Source organism: Pistacia vera, unplaced genomic scaffold (assembly GCF_008641045.1).
Source record: "Pistacia vera cultivar Batoury unplaced genomic scaffold, PisVer_v2 Contig820, whole genome shotgun sequence".
Classification (NCBI taxonomy): domain Eukaryota; kingdom Viridiplantae; phylum Streptophyta; class Magnoliopsida; order Sapindales; family Anacardiaceae; genus Pistacia; species Pistacia vera.
The window spans coordinates 51,622-65,037 of record NW_022196691.1 but is presented as its reverse complement, the minus strand read 5'-3'; the positions used below and the strand labels follow the sequence as shown (position 1 = coordinate 65,037).

Sequence of the window (13,416 nt, the reverse complement as noted above, 5' to 3'; positions counted from 1 at the left end):
ACTATTATTATCTGCTGTATTCTGAATCAGTTCAAGGAGCTGGCTCAAGCGTATGAGGTTCTTAGCGATCCTGAGAAAAGAGAGATTTATGATCAATATGGTGAAGATGCTCTTAAAGAAGGAATGGAGGAGCTGGCCTTCGCATAATCCATTTGATATATTTGAATCTTTTTTTGGTGGAGGAGCCTTTGGTGGTGAGGCAGCTCGCTAATATTTATTACTGTATCATTCATATTTTCTCTGGGAAAAAAATTCTTAGATAATTATTCTGATATTGTAGCGGTGGTAGCTCAGAGTAAAAGTCAACAGCCTGTTTTATGCATCGAATGACGTGACATAATCCTGATCATTGATTTATTATCAGTAAATATTAATCAACGGTCAGGATTTTGTCACGTCATTCGGTGTACAAATTCGATGTAAACTTTTCAGTAACTCTATCATTTTCCTTAACTAACAGCATGCAGGTGGATGTTGCAAAACAGAATACAAGTTGATCTGGAAGGGAAGACGCAAGTTGCAGATCAAACGAACTGAATTTAGTTAGTTGTTAATGATCAAACGGTGGAGAAGAATGATCTGTATGTATAAATGTTGTTGTTATACCTAGAAAAATAGGGTTGACGTAGAGTCTAGTCAACGCAAGTGACCAGTGAGTAGCATGCTCTTGTCAGTGTAGTGGGTGCATGCCAGACTGACGAAAGGCTGAAGTACGTCCACATGTCCAATCCCTGCACAAAGACTGGAGATCGCGCGAGTAGGTGAATAACGGGACGCAAATGAGGATTTGTACTTGATTAGCTATTTTCTCTCTGTAATATCTCTCTATCTCTCTCTCAGTTGTACTCTCATCAGCTCACTAGTCTGCGACCTGATCCCTCAAATATAAATAAAATATCAGTGGATATAGGATTCGTTTGGTTAAGCATCCAAACCACTTTAAATATTATTTTGCCATTATTTACATTCTCAATCCCCCAATCATGTATGTCTTTTGGGCAAACTCAGTATTTCACACGTGCGTTTAGTTGGTATCAAAATCACGTGTCAACAATTGTACTATTTACTGTTCACGTACGAAAACGTAAGAAGAGCATGCTGTAATATTTACTGTTCACGTAGGAAAAAAACGTAAGAAGAGCATGTTGTAATATTTACTGTTCACGTACGAAAAAAATATGAGAAGAGCATGTTGTATTATTTATTGTTCACGTACCAAAAAAATATGAGAAGAGCTAAATACTCTGCTGTGTTGAAACTTTTTCACAACAGCCAACCATGGCACAAACACATAATGTTGTTATTCTACCAAGTCCAGGGATGGGTCACCTCATTCCATTCATCCAATTTGCTAAACATCTAGTTCATCTTCACAACTTTCATGTCACATGCATTATTCCTACTATAGGGTCTCCACCCAACGCCGTGAAAGCTGCTCTCCAAGACCTTCCTCAGAAAATAGACCTAATTTTTCTTCCTCCAGTAAGTTTCGATGATCTGCATGAAGACATCGAGATTCCAGTGCTCATTGCCCTTTCGATAAATCGTTCACTTTCTTCTCTACGTGTTGTTTTAAAGTCGTTAATCAAGAATACAAGATTGGTTGCATTTTTTGTTGACCTTCTTAGCATTGATGCACTTGATGTTGCTAAGGAATATAATCTTGCGCCTTACCTTTTCATCCCATCTAGTGCCATGTCTTTGTCACTCTTTTTTCATCTCCCGAAGCTTGATGAGATCGTTTCATGTGAGTTTAGAGACCACCCCGAACCCATTGAAATTCCTGGATGCATTCCACTTCATGGAATGGATCTCCTAGAAGCGCTTCAAAACCGAAAGAGTGACGCTTACAGATTGTTTCTTGACATTACAAAACGACTTGGTTTGGTCAAAGGTATTGTGGTGAATACATTTACCGAAATGGAGACTGGAGCTTTGAAAGTTTTGCAAGAAGAAGAACCCAGCAAACCACCTATTTATCCAATTGGGCCACTCATCAGGACCAATTCAATTGATCCCACTAATGAGTATGAGTCTGATTGTTTAAAATGGTTAGACAATCAGCCCAGTGGCTCAGTTGTGTTTGTCTCGTTTGGAAGTGGTGGAACCCTGTCTCATGCTCAACTCAATGAACTGGCTTATGGTTTGGAGATGAGTGAGCAAAGATTCTTATGGGTTGTAAAAAGCCCAAATGATGAATCTTCTGATGCAACATTTTTCAGTGTCCAATCCCTAAAGGACCCTTTTGACTTCTTACCAAATGGGTTTTTGGAAAGGACCAAAGGAAGAGGTCTAGTTGTATCCTCTTGGGCACCACAGGCTCAAGTTCTTAGCCATGGCTCAACTGGCGGATTCCTATCGCATTGCGGTTGGAATTCAACTCTGGAGAGTGTTGTTAATGGTGTACCACTAATTGCTTGGCCACTTTATGCAGAACAAAAAATGATGCTGGCAATTTTAACTGAGGATTTTCAGTGGCATTGAGACCAAACCTAATGAAAGTGGCTTGGTGGTTCGAGAGGAAATCGCAAAAGTTATTAAAGAATTAATGGAAGGAAATGAAGGGAATAAAATTCGGAAGCGTATGGAAGGGTTGAAGAATGCAGCTGCAAAGGCTTTAATGGAAGATGGATCTTCATAACTGCACTATCAAAATTGGTATTTGAGTGGAGAATCAGACAGGCATTACTAATAAATAACAACTACCGTTAATACAATTATGAAAGACGGTCTTTCTTTATTTTATTATTTTTTAGGTATTTGTATTTCTTCTTGATATTGGATTATTGCGTCTGATCGGTTTTGGATCTACAAGCTTGTTGTCTGCCTGCACATTTTCATTTTCAATTCTGATTCTTGTCCGTTGTAATTGTCTACATTCTTATACACCATTGAGCGGGAGAATAAAATAACAATAACCATATATCAATTTACTTTTTTAATTTAAATTGTAGTATAATGATAATTACAATTAATGTATGTATTCAATGGTTTTGAGAGAAAATATAACCTTGTTTTGTCAACTAATAGAATCTGACTCCATAAGTTGTAATCATGTTTTTAAACCCCATATCGGATCGGTCATTTCCTATTCGGTCCACTAAATGGCTAAACCTCATTTTAGTCATGACCAGATTGATTCGGATTGAATCAGTGGGAACATGTCGAACCGCCATTCAACCATCGAGTCAAAAAACTAATGGATTTATTTTATAAATTTAAATTATTAAAGTTTTAAAATTTTATTACATCATGCTAACAGCATATGACGTTACTAGTCAAATCCGTGTTGGACCGTCCGACAAGAGGATCGGACCTTTAACAGGGTCTAGCTCTAGTATAAAAAACTGGTTGTAATGGATTGATTAATAATTGAGTAATACTACACATACATATTTTCATACAATATTTCTCATACAACATTATGTGGCAAGATATAATGGACTAATTTAAAGTTAAAATTAAACTTTCATCCAATTATATCTTACCACGTAATGTTTATGAGAATGATGTATGTGTATATTATTCTAATTAATAATTTAGTATAATTAAGCCGCCGGCTGTGCAACAAGTCAGAATGAGATATTGGCGTAAAGCTCACTGTAAACCAAACGGAAGAGGACGTCGTGGCGATAACTGTACCCGTTACTTTTAACCTAATTTCCTAAACCTTTATATATGAATGTTTTGGAGCAACTTAAATTTTTTTATAATTAAATTGTCGTTACATAATTGTAGCACACGGATTCCATTTTCAAACCCTGTAATTAAATAAGAATTTAAAATTACTGAATCGCCCACTGCTCTAAGATTGAATATGATCCATTTGTATTTAACAAAACTATGACTTTCTTTTCAATTAAAACACCGTTTACGGATCTATCCTCCAGTTCTAGTGCATTTCTTTGCAACAAAGCCAACGCTGAAGCATCTATCAACCATGGAAAAAACATCTCATGTTGTTATCGTACACAATCCAGGTATAAGTCACCTCATCCCAATCATTGAGTTCGCCAAGCAACTAGTTAAGCTTCACGATTTTCATGTTATATGCATTATTCCCACTACTGAGACTCCATCAACGCAATGAAAGCCACTCTTGAAGCGCTTCCTGCCACTATAAATCACATCTTTCTTCCTCCTGTTATTTTCGATGACCTTCCGGAGAGCACCAGTACCACAACCCTCGTTGCACTTGCAATGACTCGCTCTCTCCTTCTTTACGAAGATGGTTAAAGTCATTAATCACAGCCACTCGTTTAGTTGCTCTTGTTGTTGACCATTTTGGCACTGATTTATTTGATGTTGCAAGAATTCAATCTTTCACCTTATGTTTTTATTCCAGTAAGTGCTATGACTTTGTCATTCGCTTTTTATATACAAAAGCTGGATAAGATGGTTTCATGCGAGTATAGAGACCTCCGTGAACCCATTGAAATTCCCGGCTGTACAGTTCATGGAAAAGATCTTGTGGACGCAGTTGAAGATCGAACGAGTGAAGTATACAGATGTTTTCTTGATATCACAAAACGATATAGTTCGGCTAAAGGTATTGTGGTTAATACTTTCATGGACATGGAAGCAACTTTAAAGCTTGGGCAGAAAATGATGAACCCATAAGCCACCCATTTACCCGATTGGCCGCTCACACGGGCCGCTTCAATTGATCCCGATGATGGGTCTGTCCGACTGTTTAACATGGTTAGACAATCACCCGAGTGGTTCTGTTTTATTCGTTTCCTTTGAAGTGGTGGGACTCTATCTCGCGCTCAATTAAATGAACTAGCTTCGGGTTTGGAGATGAGTGACAAGATTTCTATGTTTTTAAGAAGCCCAAATGACAATCTGCTAGCGCAACCTATCTTGGTGTCCAGAGCAAGCAAGACCCTTTTGATTTTTTACCGAAGGGATTTCGCGAGAGACCAAGGGGAGAGGTTATAATATCTTCTTGGCCACCTCAAGTTCAAGTGCTTTGCCATGGCTCCACTGGTGGATTCTTGACCCACTGTGGTTGGAATTCAATCCTAGAGAGTGTTGTGAATGGTGTACCACTAATAGCTGGGCCACTTTTTGCTGAACAAAAACTGAATGCTGTGATGTTAGAAGATATTAAAGGCGTTGAGACCAAAACCGAATGAAAGTGGATTAGTGATTCGTGAGGAGATTGCAAGAATTGTGAAGGAACTAATGGAAGGAGAAGAAGGAGATAAAATTGACAGACGTATGAAAGAGTTGAAAGATGCAGCTGCAAAGGCGCTCAGGAAGATGGAACTTCTATTCAGGCACTGGGAAAGTTGGTTCTTGAGTGGAAGAATCAGATGAAATGTTAATTTGAATATAAGTGGATAAGTTAATTTCCTTTCAATTTTATTTATTGTAATGGCTATCATATACTTCTAGATTTCAAGTTAGAAGACATATATGAAAGGGTGGAGCGGTAGAAAGAACTATTTCTATTGATTAATCATTTGTCCCAGTCTTCCAAACTCCAATGGGATATTTGATTACTTCCATCTGAATATCCGAGGATTATATCTAAAAAGTAAACAATCTAATTGATTTCTCAATCCAGTAATACTTTATTGATTTATTGTTATACTTGGATCAATTTCCAGAAAAACTGAAAAAACAAGTAAAGCTAGTTTCGGAACCATGGTGATGGTCTTCCTTCTTCTTGGCCTCGAATTTCTTGCACCAAAGAGGCTTGCCATCGACCGTGAACTTGGTCTGCTTATGTCCGCTCAAAATGGCGGCGGGTATATAAACACTTTGATACTACCTTCCCAAATAACGGGGGCGCGTTCTATTTCTCGGAACTGGCGAGTGCACGTACACCCTTTCCACGCATGGCCCATATTTGCTGATCATCAGGAACACACAATATAATATAAGAAAAATATACATGCAAATGCAAAACACTGAATATATATAATGTCCGTTAATCTTAATTATATAAATGAAGCGAAATATTTGGACGCATGATAATAACATTGAGCACACTTAAAGCACACCATATATACTGAAAATAATAAAGTTCAAAGGAGTAACATATATATACTCATTGAAAAATCTGGTGATTTGGTTCTCGTGAGGGGATATCCATTAGAAAATGTCAGGAACAAACATCTATCTTCCTCGGGTGCCCTATCATTCACAGATCCACTCTTTAGCAAAAGGGTTTAATCTGGGCATTGATGCACTACTGGGTTCAGCCCTTGGCTAGTTCCCTCTCCAGAGGGTGGGGAAGAATAGCCCTACTAGTGCGTCCATGACGAGAAAGAGCTATTAGGACTGTGTTTTTTGTACTGTGGACGATAAAACTGTGTGCTGAATAGTCGTGCATGAAGTTGGGCGTATATAAACACAGGGATTTCAATCATCATGTCTTTTCAGAAATGACTTAACGGGAAAGTTGAAGATTACAGCGTTTTTGGATTAGTGCAAGTTGTTCAACTGTTGTAAAGTAACTGCTTAATTGTCCATTTACTCATTTAGATCACGTGTGAGTCAATGCTGCATTAACTGCTATATATCAAAGATTACGTTTACATTTTTGTACATGAACTAATAAATTAAAACAACGACGCCGTATGCTCTTTAGCCATCTTATATGACCATTGACCCACACTGGTATACTATACTCACAGGCCCAGACCCAAAACTCGAGAATATCCGTCAATATGTTATCTTGAATATCCACCGTCAATATTCACATCGGACGACACAATATCTATCTATGACGACAGCCCTGATTTTTCTTTAATGATGATTACATCCTCGGGGCACGTGACCTCGTCACCTCTAGGTAACTTTAATCTATTCCTTTCTGACGAAGGAATTACTAATTCCAAGCCCATTAACAAGGTCCATTGGTCTATGTTAATTCCACTGGCATGATTCATAGTGGAGTAGGAAACATATATCTGGCAAAAGTATTACTAATATTAAGGGTAGGGCGTCAAAGTTGAAGCGCAAATTTTCTCTGCGCTTTGTGAGGAGACTTGAGAGTTGGGACTTGAAGAGAGAGAGAGAGTTGAGGGACGATCTTAGACTCCCCTCTTAAGCTTTTGTCTCTTATTACTCCCTCTTCTCTCTCCCAAGCTTCTTTAGTTGTAAGTATCTTTGTTTTCTGAGTATCTCTGTGGCAACTCAGTGTTTTACATCCTCTATCTACATGTTTCGATCTGTAATGTTTAGATCTTTCTTATTTCTTTCTTTCTAACTGCTATGAGTGATTGGAATTTTATGTTGTAAATTTATACGGAAGTTATTTTTATTTTATTTATTTATTTAGTTAGATTTATCTTGTTAGATGTTGAATTAGGGTTTTCTTTTTCTCTTCTTAAGTAATGATTGCGATAGTTGTGTCACTCTGCTTGCTTTTAGTGAATTTGGTTGGAATTTAGGATGCGATTTGATGTTAGGGTTTCGTCGGATCGATGATTTAGGAATTTTTTTTTTTTTTTTTTTTTTTTTTTTTTAAATTGTTGAATATTTGATGCATGAAGACGATCGTTTGTTTATAGATTTATTTTCATTCATATGTTCTTTCGTAAAGAAAGAGAAAACTTGGGAAATAGCTAGTTTGTTGTGACGCCAACTCCGTGTAAGCAGAAAATTATAAAAAGCATGTTAACTTGTGGATCAACTTTCTTTTAACTTAGATACAACGAACACATATTTATATGGGCCTTTCTAGATTATTTTATGTTTAGTTTGCTAACTTGTGCTATATTAAATATGCAGTGTTACTGAGGTGATTTAATCATGTTTGGGCGTGCTCCAAGGAAGAGTGATAGCACTAAATATTATGAGGTTCTTGGTGTATCAAAAAGTGCAAGTCAAGATGAATTGAAGAAGGCATATAGAAAAGCTGCTATAAAGAACCATCCGGACAAGGGTGGAGATCCTGAGAAGGTGAGATGGTGCAATCCATGTGTTTTTCCTTGCATGTTATTCTATGGGTTATGCATCTTTTATAATGCCATGCAGAAAGCCTTGGTGGTAGAGCATCGTGTTTATAACAATGTGTTTTATCGGATTTGGAGAAGACTATTTAGATGTTTTGGGCATGAATATTGTGGGTTGTAGATAAATGTTTGCAATAATTTGCTTTGTTAGAAAATGTTTTCCTCGATAGCTTAATGAGTAGAAGTTCTTATGCGAATGAAAAATTAAATATTTAATGGGTAGGTATGGACTTGTACCTGTGCTAGGGGTTGCAATCTTTTTAACTATTATTATCTGCTGTATTCTGAATCAGTTCAAGGAGCTGGCTCAAGCGTATGAGGTTCTTAGCGATCCTGAGAAAAGAGAGATTTATGTCAATATGGTGAAGATGCTCTTAAAGAAGGAATGGGAGAGCTGGGCCTTCGCATAATCCATTTGATATATTTGAATCTTTTTTTGGTGGAGGAGCCTTTGGTGGTGAGGCAGCTCGCTGAATATTTATTACTGTATCTTCATATTTTCTCTGGAAAAAAATTCTTAGATAATTATTCTGTATTGTGGCGTGTTAGCTCAAGAGTAAGAAGGCAAAAGCGGTGAAGATGTTGTGCATACTCTGAAATGTCTCTGGAGGAATTGTACAATGGGCAACTAAGAAACTTTCTCTTTCAAGGAATATTCTGTGCCCTAAAGTGTAAGGGTATGTCCTTCTTATTTAGCTGTTTACTCGAACTAGAAGAGGAGAGTTTTGTTTATTGTGTTTTATATTGGCTTGATTGAAAAATATATTTGTTAATCTTTCACTTAGCATGACTCGCAATACTGTTCGCATTTTTAAGTCTTTTTGAGCTTTCCTCTTGATATGCGGTAGATGTGTTTATTCTTGTCTTGGATACCATACGTATTGATGCTGTATTCTTTATAGCCATTTAATTCCATTGGTTTTCTTTTCAGTTCCATGTTACTGGTGTTTACTGTATGGACTTTTCATTTCATTGTATATTTGATTTGCAACACTGGTATTTTTTCATAATGCATGCTTCTCTGTCTGTGTTTACTAATTTCATGATTTTTTATTCATATTAAATTTTTGGAGAACCATTATAGTCCTAATTTTTAGGAAAAGATTTAAGTGGCTGTTGGCACTCTTGTGAATTATGATTTTAAAATATTTATGTCATGGGCCATGTAGACTTTCAACTTTTTGAATGACTTAAAAGGCCTTCATATTTTACGACAATGTGCATAATGCTTGAACAGACTGATTGTTTTCTCTTATGGAATTTATATATATCAGGAAGGTTCAAAAAGTGGGGCCTCTGGGAAATGCTATGGATGCCAAGGTACTGGAATGAAAATAACAACACGACAGATTGGATGGGGCATGATTCAACAGATGCAACATGTCTGTCCAGAGTGCAGAGGCTCAGGTGCTTTTCCATAACATATTTGTTGCTGTTTTTTCATAATTTCATTGCTTGATAATGTCTGTTATTCTGAACTTTTCCTCTTTGGTGCAGGTGAGGTCATCAGTGAAAGAGATAAATGCCAGCAATGCAAAGGAAGTAAGGTTTCTCAGGAAAAGAAGGTGCTGGAAGTGAATGTGGAGAAAGGAATGCAACATGGCCAAAAAATTGTGTTTGAGGGCAAGCTGATGAAGCTGTAAGTCAGATATTAAATTAAATTTTGATGAACTATACATAAAAATGTTAAATGTATCTTCTTGTTGAGGCTTTTAATTGCAATCTTGATTTCGCCTTTTATTAAATCGTGCTATCTGATGCACATTGTGGGTATATAGGCTTGAGTATCTCTTTTCTATTTCCTCCTCTCCTAATCCCTTTTTAAGATTGTCCAGGCAGTGTTTTTTTCTTAACTCAGTGGTCCTGGCTTGAAGATGTTGATTTTATTCATTAATTCCAAATTGCTTTTGAGTATCCCTTGTTTTGAATTGTTTTCTAATGTTTTTCATTTCACTCCTTGCGCCTGATACAATTACAGGGGCATAGTGTTTGTAGTGCACACAAGGAGCATCCCAAGTTTAAGCGGAAGCTCGATGATCTGTATAGAACACACCCTTAGTCTCACTGAGGCTCTCTGCGGGTTTCAGTTTGCTTTGATCCATCTGGATGGCGCTGCTACTTTCAAATCAAATCCTGGCGAGATCATTAAGCCTGGTATTATTGGGAACCTTTTTGATGGTTTTGGTACTCTCTGTTCCTATCACATTTTATTGTTCTCTTAGTAATTATTACTATTAATACAGGTCAATACAAAGCAATTAACGATGAGGGAATGCCCCACCACCAAAGGCCCTTCATGAAGGGTAGACTCTACATCCATTTCAATGTGGAATTTCCAGAGTCGGGGATTCTTTCCCCAGATCAGTGCCGGACTTTGGAGACTATACTACCCCCAAGAGCAAGCAAGCAATTGTCAGATATGGGCGGATGATTGTGAAGAGACCACCCTGCACATGTCAACATTGACGATGAGATGAGACGGAAACAGCATCAGCATCAACAGGAGGCATATGATGAGATGATGAACATCGATGCCCGAGTTCAATGTGCGCAGCAGTAGGGCAAGAATATACGTATTCCCCGGTTGCTGATGTGGCAGAGGCTGTCATGTTGTCTTTGTCTGCGCTCTATTAAGTTGCCTTGGTGAAGTTGGTGTCTATTATTATGTATTGTTTCTGCCCCGCATTTTTGTGTTTGATTCTAAAAACAGGTTATTGACATAGCACATTCTCAGTAGGTGATATAGGTGTTTTTTTGATAATACATATAAATTCAGATGCTGTGTTACCTATAATATTTATTGGTTGAGTGTTATCAAAACTCAAAGTTGGAAAAATAGTTATTTATAAATTAAAGGCTTTGTTGCTTATAAAATTACTTGTGGTGCGTCATGTGTTTCAAATCTGTGGTTCTGACTTACATGCGTCCATCTTCTGGCCTCTGGGATGCAGCATTTAGGTTTTTATCTTTTTGGCTTTAGATCTAACCATTAACCACCATTGGGGGTAGTTGGGTGGCGATAGGAATTCGTTGTTTATTATTAAGAGGTATTGAATTCGATTGGTTATTGGGAAAAAAAAAAAAAAACTACTGAGAAGGTAAATAAAATAGTAGGAAGTGATATTGTAAAAAAGATTTATAGTTTTGGAGATCGATTAAAAATTGAAGGTGGTGATTTGAATGCAGTCCTTTTCTCCCTCCATTACTAATCAGCTCTTTCAGAAGAGAGATGATAACAATAAAATGTTGTTAATTTTGTATTTACTTTTAGTCGTTTAGAAAAAGAAAAATGATATGGACATCAATGTTAAATGTTGTTAATTTTGTATTTACTTTTAGTCGTTTAGAAAAAGAAAAATGATATGGATATCAATGTTTTGCACCGAATTTTTACATCGAATGATATGTTTACTAAATTAGACGAATCATGTAGCACGTTAATAAATTTTTCGCGAATGAACGGTCGTCCATCAAATATAGATAAACGTTTATTATTATTGGACGATCATTTATTTTAAATGAACTCCTATCCATATTATATGGACGTCTGTCCACAATTTAAACTAAAAAAAATTTAAAAACAAAAAATCATGGACGCCTTCCTAATGAATGGATGGATGTCCTTGTTAGATGAACATCCATCTATTATTTTAATTAAAAAGAAAATTTATTAGACGGGCGTCCTCTTAGATGGACACCCGTCCATTTCTTTATTTAATAGCACATGTTTCTTCACTTTATTTTCATGGCAGCTGGTTCTTCACTTTTTTTCCATGGAAGTATTCCCAAACCTGTAAAGAGTCATTCTTGAAGAAGACTCTTTCAACGGTTAAAGTTGCTCTGACATTTTCAACAAACAACACTCAAATTGAGGCCTGCTTTTTCAGCTTACACAACTTTGATTGGTGCTCTTTCTGCAGTTTATGAATCTGATCTCATGCTTGCAGACGTTTTGCAAAGAAAAATGCTATTATTTAGTATGGGCGTCCAAGTCAAAGTCAAAGTCAAAGAAGTTGAGGGAAGCTTCTTTGCGTATGGACGGATGTCCATTTTATGTGGACTCCCATCTATAGTAAATATACTCTTGTCCATATAAGATAGATAGGTGTTTATTATTTTTCATTTAAAAACTTTCGGACGGACGCCTATCTTTTGTAATAAATAGATACTCGTCCATATAATATGAACGATAGTCCATTAAGTATGAGTGGGTGTCCATAAATATTGGACAATCATTTAATTACGAAAGACTCCAGCATGATCGCATCTGACTGGTTACCATGTCTTTCGGTATAAAGATTCGGTATAAAATTTCCGTATATATAGCATTATTTATTTTTCTAAATAGGCTAAGCTGTAAAACAGTTAAAAAGAAAAAGGACACGTGTAACCCCTGCAAGCAGTGAGTACTGTTAAGAGTGTTTTCCTGCAACTTAGACCTGATCTTGTGTTTGTGTGTGGCAACTGCAAGTAATGTTATGTTCAACTTGCAAGTAGTTATCATCCTTGAGAAATTTCAGTTATATGATGGTTAAGCAGTCTCTATCAAATTATATATTATAATTTAAAAAGAAAATCTTGGTCTTAGTTTTAATTAATAAATAAATAAATAAATAAAAATAACTAGGCATAAACCCTGATTTATCCATCGTGTTCAAACCCAACCACTGAATCAAGCCTTGGCTACTATGAAGGTTGGTTTTCATATTGACTCGGCATATCTGGACACGCAACACAACAATTATATGAACACACACTCATATAAAAATGTTTCCCATCCCATCTGGGTTTTATTCAAGAAATTGTTTATAGCAAATATGGAGGGCAAATGCGAAACTCTTGATGTGGACATTTAAGCCACTCAATCAATCTCCTACTTCTAATTGAAATCAACCATATCGTCTCCTAATTCATCTTGATTGTGAATTTGAACTAATATAATTCCATGCATAACACGATTTATTATCATATTATATAATATTGAAAAGTTAATTAAAACTTTCTAATTTCTATACCAATAACTAGGGTTCGTTTGTTTTAATATTTTTCCCTATCCTATTCTTATTATTTTCAAAATACAAATTTATTTCCTTATTCTGAAAATACTATTATATTTTATTCAATTATTTTTAAATCCCCTAAGCTTGTTAATTTAATTAAACACCCCCTAAAAAAAGTTTAGAAATTGACAAAAACACCCTCACCACCCACATTTGCCAGATTCCGACCACTACCTCCAAAAGGTGGCCGGAATCTGGTATAATAACGCGCTACAGGTTGGATCTGGTCGATAGTGTGCCGATATATCCTTTTTTGGCCAGATCTACCGTAGATTTACAGCAAAAGATCTAGTCGTTGATGGCCAGATCTTTGGCTGTAGCTAATTGTCAACGACAGTCATATCTTTGGTCGTTGACGACCAAACGTGGCCAAATCTGACCATCAA

At 36.5% G+C, this 13,416-nt stretch overlaps 2 pseudogenes; both read left to right on the top strand.

The window, feature by feature from the left end:
• The first annotated feature begins 1,278 nt into the window (after positions 1 to 1,278).
• Positions 1,279 to 5,330, top strand: LOC116117669 (annotated as a pseudogene).
• A 2,422-nt stretch (positions 5,331 to 7,752) lies between these two features.
• Positions 7,753 to 10,530, top strand: LOC116117722 (annotated as a pseudogene).
• The last annotated feature ends 2,886 nt before the right edge of the window (positions 10,531 to 13,416 follow it).